Genomic DNA, 6,000 nt, shown 5'->3' with positions numbered 1-6,000 from the left:
AGCTCTCAAAAGACAGGGACTTTTTAAAAAATCTTTGGATCCTTGTTTGGAACCTAGTAGTGTGCCTGGCATGGACTGAGTGCGTAACAGGAATGAATGAACGAATGAATGGTCACTAGGCAGGCACATGGTCCAATAGGGTAAATGGACAGTGAAGACCGTGTCTGCTTGGGCGGTGGGCATCCGCAGGCAGGTGCTCCAGAGTCCTGTGCACTGCCTGCCCGTGCCCTCCACCTGTCCTGAGGCGGGAGGTTGGCAAGTTGGCATGTGTGCAGCCTCCTGGTCTGAGGTCAGGGACTCCCCATGCCCTGTTCCTTGGTCCCGGCGTCCACTCTCTGTTTGGGAGTTGGCATCCTCCTCGAAAAGGGGGCACCTTAAAGGCGGGTGCCCATGACACCTGGCATTGAGCGGGTGTGGAATGCATGCCTGTCCACTGAGGTGTCCACTGGCCTGATGGGTCAGGGGCACTGTTCCCCAAGGAGCTGGCTGGGGACAGTGCCCCGACCTGGCCTGCCCACCAGGCTGGCCCCAGGGCAGAGGCACCTCCCCTATCTCATGACCCAGGTGAGAGGGAGGGTTTGAACCCTGGGAGCCCTGGCTCGTGGGTGGTCAGTAGCTGGAAATATCCCTGAGGAGGCGGCCTCTTCAGCAGTGACTACCTTGCCGGGAGCAGGGTGACCGGGAGGCCACCTCGCTCACACCTGTGAGCCTGTGCTCAGAAGAGTCTGGGCCACAGGCGGCAGAGCCAGCACCCGCCCCCAGCAGCAGCGCCCTCCCTGGCGGCAGCACCCAGATGGGGCCCTCTGGACAGCAGGGTCACGCGGCCAGGATTCCACAGTGTGGACTCAGCTGGGATCGAATTCCTGCTCTGCTACGGACTGGCTGTGACCTTTGCATCCTGCTGATTTGTCCTGAGTCTGTCTCCTCATCTGTAAAAAGGAGGTGCTTACCTGCAATGGGACTTGACTCAGCCACAGCAAGAAACGTTACCGTGTAGACCACTGCTAGGCGCCGTGCCAGGGGCCTCCTGGTTCTTGCATTTCTTGTTTGTCTTCCCACAGAATGCAACCTCCATGGGAAGAAATACTTGATCTTGTTTTGTTCATAATCGTAAACTCAGCACCCAGTGCCTGGCACATAGTAGGTTTCAATAAATGTCTGTTGAGCCCAGCCGGTGTGGCTCAGTGCACCAAGAGGCTGCTGGTTCAATTCCCGGTCAGGGCACATGCCCAGGTTGCAGGCTCTATCCCCAGTAGGGGGTGCGCAGGAGGCAGCTAATGGATGTTTCTATCTCTCCCCCTCCCTTCCTCTCTCTCTAAAAAAAACAAAACAAACCCAATTTAAAAAACATATTAAAACATGTCTGTTGAGTGAACAAGTGCGCACATCATCATTCTTCGCACAGCGGCTGCCAGGCCCTGCCTTCCTAAGTGCTATCAGTTAATAGCTGTGAGGTCAGGGCCATCATTATCCCCACTTTGCAGATAAGGAAGCTGAGGCCCTGGCACATGGAATGGCCACCCTGGAGCTGGGACCTCACCCTGGCAGCCCAGCAGCAGAGTCCTCACTCTGACCCTCCCTGCCCTCGGCTGTGTCCCTGCCTGGGACCTTCTGGTCTGGGAGGCAGCCTGGGGCCTGGAACCTTCTGCCCCCTCAGCCACCTGGCTCCTCCCACTCCCAGGACCTGGGCGGCCCCACCCCCACCCCCTTGTAGCCTTTTTCTCAGGCTCCCAGCTCCCTTCCCTGAGAACCTCTGTCATAAAGAAGGCGAGGCCCTGATCCGGCCTGTCTTTCCGCCCCTGGGCCTTCCTCACCCGAGGGAACCCTGGTTATAAATATGGAGGACACGCCTTGCGTGTGTATTAAGCAGCTTTCATCTGGGGAGCTCCTGGCTGCCGGGAGGCTAATTAGCTGCTCTCTGGGAAGAGTGAGTAAGAGCTGACGTCCCAGCCGGCACTGGCTAACTAGACTCGGGGCTGGCTCTCCTGGGAAGAAGTGGGGGGGCCGTCAGCTCCGGCCACCCAGCCCTCCACATTGCTCTTCCCAAGGGACCTTCTCGGGCTACTAAGGAAAGCCGCCATGTGGGCGAGGCCTTGTGCTTCCCAGGGGCAAGGCCAAGTCCTTGCCAAGCTCCTTCTGTCTACTGAGTGTGCCCACATGCGCCAAGAACCGGGCACTGTGACATGATAGCAACACGGGCCTCATGACACAGCCTACTCCCTGCGGGCATGGGGCCAGCGCCTCCTCGCAAGACCTCATGTAATTGGTGGGAAGCCCTTAGCTCAGTGTCTGGCCCGGAATAAGCCCTTGATCGGGGGTAGCTATTACTTCCGTCTTCAGAACAACCCAGTGAGGTAGGTACTGCGTGGTCTGCACTTCTCAGATGGGGCAGTTGAAGCGCAGAGAGGCGAAGCCACTTGCTGGAGATCACACAGGGAGCCAGGCGCAGAGCCACCGTTTGAACTGGGTTGGTTTGACTCTAAAGCCGCACCTAAGTTTTCAGGAGTTTTTTCCTCCCTCCCCACGACCTGGAGGCCACCAACCCCAAGGCCTTACTCTGTGTAGTGGCGGGGTCACCAGGCAGGGCGTCTTCTCTTCATCCATCTCCCCAAGCGTGCGAGCACGGGTGGGCGGGACTCAGACCATAAAACCTTGGGGAATATCGAATATGACCCCCCCCCCCCATTTTTTCAGATGAGAAAACTGGGGAAGGAAGTGGCTGTGCCAGATGACAGGCCTCGTGGGAAAATGCCTCCTCCGCATGCCCTGAGCTGCATGGATACGGAGAACAGGCATCCTCAGGAGAGAATACAGCAGCCCACGTTTTTTAAAAGCTGGCCTAGCGCCACTTCACGTTTACAAAGGACCTACATTAGCAACTGTTTTCGAAAAATGGGAGAAATCCGAAGAGGATTTTTGCTTTTATGAGGAAAGGTGAAAACTGAAAATGGCGTTCAGCCTGTTTTGCAGGCAGTGCAGCAGCGGCAGTGGCGCCACCAAGCGCCCGCCCTGGGAACTACACTTAGCATCAAGTCGCCGTAGCTTTGCACTGTGTCTGCGAGCATCTGGGCTTTGTCTCGATTTACTCGGTGCATTCCTGCTTTTACTGTATGTTGGTGTTGTTCCGGGTTTTATGTGTGATTTAGTGTGACTCGGTAGGTTTGGGGATCTGTAAGCACTCAAATTCTTTTCCATATAAATGAATGGTGATTGTTTTTGCTTTATGCCACTTTGGCTTGTGAAAGTTTTCGTGGGAATGTGGTACATCTGAATAGCAAACCTGCGCCTGGCTTTCCCCTGCCAGTCGGGTCTCCTCCTGAAGGGCTGCCACAGGCACACGGAGGGTGGGGGGTTGCACGCAGCAGACTGGGCACTGAGACTGGGGCAGGGATGGAGCAGTCCTCCCTGCCCTGCCAGGGCCTTGGAGCAGAGGGAGCGCACAGGGCAGGCCTCATCGGTGGCACATCTCACAAGTCACAGTAGCAACGCCAGTGCAGACACCCAGGAGGTGCTTAAAAGTGCTCGTTTGAAATGGCTGCACCTGGCCCCACCGTAGAGAGGAGATGAAACGCTGAATGAAGGGATGGGTAGACGATACACCATGTCTTCTCACCTTTGCTCAGCAAACCCAGACCCATCAAATGTGTCTCTCCTTCAGGCCTCGGGCAAGGGCCTAAGGAAATCTGGTTCGGGCAGCGAGAAGTTCATGGCCAGAGGCTGAGGTTCCTGACGGTGGGACACCATCCTTGGGCACTGAAGGAGATGGCTGAGCTCAGGACCCTGCTTCTCTCTTCCCTCTGAATGTCGCCCTTTCTGAAGAGGCAGGTCCATAGCCCTAGCTGCTCTGCCCTTCTGCTCCGCCACCCCCCACCCCTGCACCTCTCCCCTTTTCAAATGGAATCTTATGTTAACTATGAGATGAGTTGTTTAAACGAGTCTGTCTCTCCTGTTAGCTTAAGCCCCACTTAGTGGGGTAGGTACTTGGTCGCGGGCACTTCTTGTCCTCCGTGCCCACAGGGTGAGTGAATGCTGGAAGCCTCAGGACAGGAGAGAAGTGAGCCAGCGGTTCTGCAAATGTGGTCTCAGGACATCGGACCACCACCAGCAGCAGCACCTGGGAACTTGCTAGCAAAGTAGCTTCTCTGACGTTAGGTGCGGGCTCAGCAATCTGGGTTTGAGCCAGCTCTCCAGGATTCAGGCGCATGTACTAAAGGTTGAGAACCACTGGAGGAGGCAGATCCCCTGCTGTTCTACCAATGTCCACTGTGGCGAAGGGAAGCTGGACTGCCTGTAAGAGGAGCAGGGGATGAGCACAGCCACGTCTTCAAAGGTAGCAAAGGGCAGCCCAGTCTAAGCAGGGGCCAGCCCCGCCTGTGTGGACACTGGACCATCATCCCTAACCCCACCTGGGGCCCATGGGTGCTATTTGGTGGGATGGCCACTGGAGGGCAGTGTGACCACATCCATGAAGAGGGAGCAGCCTTCACCATACCCAGGAAGACCAGTTGGGGGGCCTCAGCCAGGAGCCAAGCAACAGAAAGGGATCTGGTCCCAGTAGTAACCTCAGCCTCTGCCACTGGCCCTAGATGTTCGCAGAAGCTAAGGGACTCAGCTGGTGTGTACCTTTAGCCCCTATATCTCTGAGGGGGCCTCCCTGCCTTGCCCCTCCAGAGCCTGGCCTGGTGCTGGGGTTTGGCCCGCCTTGGGCCTGGAAAGTTCTGAGGCCCAGGTCTGCAGGACGTTGTCCAGGGGAGGAGATACCGTCAGGCTGCCTGGGGCCGAGTGCCAGAGAGGGCAGCAGGACCTTGACTGCCTCCCCAGAGGCAAAGGGCAACCTCCCTCGTGACCCCCACTGCAGTGCAAAACAAGCCATTCATCTGGGGGAGGGGGGTGGTGGCAGCTTAACCCTCTCCTGGCTGGCAAGGGCAGGCTTAGGCTTGGAGGCTGAAACACAATGGGAATGGGGAGGCATTTCTAAGAACTGCAAGAAAACCTTGGACCCTGGCAACTCCCTCGCGGGTGTTTGGAAATCCCATTCCATTAGCCATTAGGAGCCCGAGCTTTTGCAAGTAAATTGGATTTGATCCAGTCACCTCCTTCCCTCTTGCCCCATATCCAAAGAGCACGGAGCCAGAGGCAGTAAAAGTCGCTCCTACTCATCATCAGGTGTTTGTGGGCAGCTGCGTGTCAGGCCGGTGGAGCCCTTATCCAAGTGTAGTGTCTGGTTGCTCACAGATTAAAGCACAGCTCCTTCCCAGGTCGTGCCTGTCTCCAGCCGGGGGTCAAGGACTGGCAGCCTGGAGCGCAGTCTAAGTGGCTGACTCAACCTCGGTCCCTCCCACCCTGAGGACTATAAATTCCATTCTGAATGCTATTTGAGGAGCTGCAGGCCCTACAGGCCACATCATCCTGTTGTCTGATATCTGGCCCGGTTCACACATTGATAATGTCTCTGTGTCATTTGGGTACTGTTCAGCTTCTAGAATATTCTCTCTTCTTGGTATTGCCAACCCTGCAAGGTCCCGCCTAAATGTCACCTCTCCCAGGAAGCCTTCCTCCCTTGGTTTCCAGCAGAATCTGCCCCGCTCCTCCCCTGCCCACCTCCATTACCGTCGGCCTCGCTGTGGGACTCGGTTTTCCCTGCTGCTCTGAGGGCCCCGTGAGACGGGTCCTCGTGTTCCCCGTGGCGCCTCACCCCTGTGGCTCATTGGGAAAAGGGTGGTTGCAAGAGAATCGTGAAATGATTGAATGGGCTTGGCGTTGGAGGCAAAGTTCCCAACCGTTTTTGAACCTTGGGCGAAGGAACATGTCACGGTGTTTTCTTGCGCCCTGTAATGGAATCCCCTTGTGTTTAATTGCTTTAAGATATTTTTAGTGTAAATGTCAGGGTGCCGTCGTCGGAACACACACCATGGGTCCCAGCTCAACCAAGAGGACTAACCACTGAGCCACTGAGCCCTGTGTTGGCTACTTCCTCTCTGTGGCCTTGAGTCGGAGCCT

The sequence above is a fragment of the Myotis myotis genome, unplaced genomic scaffold, assembly GCF_014108235.1.
Source record: "Myotis myotis isolate mMyoMyo1 unplaced genomic scaffold, mMyoMyo1.p scaffold_m19_p_1, whole genome shotgun sequence".
NCBI classification, from domain to species: Eukaryota; Metazoa; Chordata; class Mammalia; order Chiroptera; family Vespertilionidae; genus Myotis; species Myotis myotis.
The sequence above is the reverse complement of the archived record's forward strand: the minus strand, read 5'-3'. Positions refer to the sequence as shown.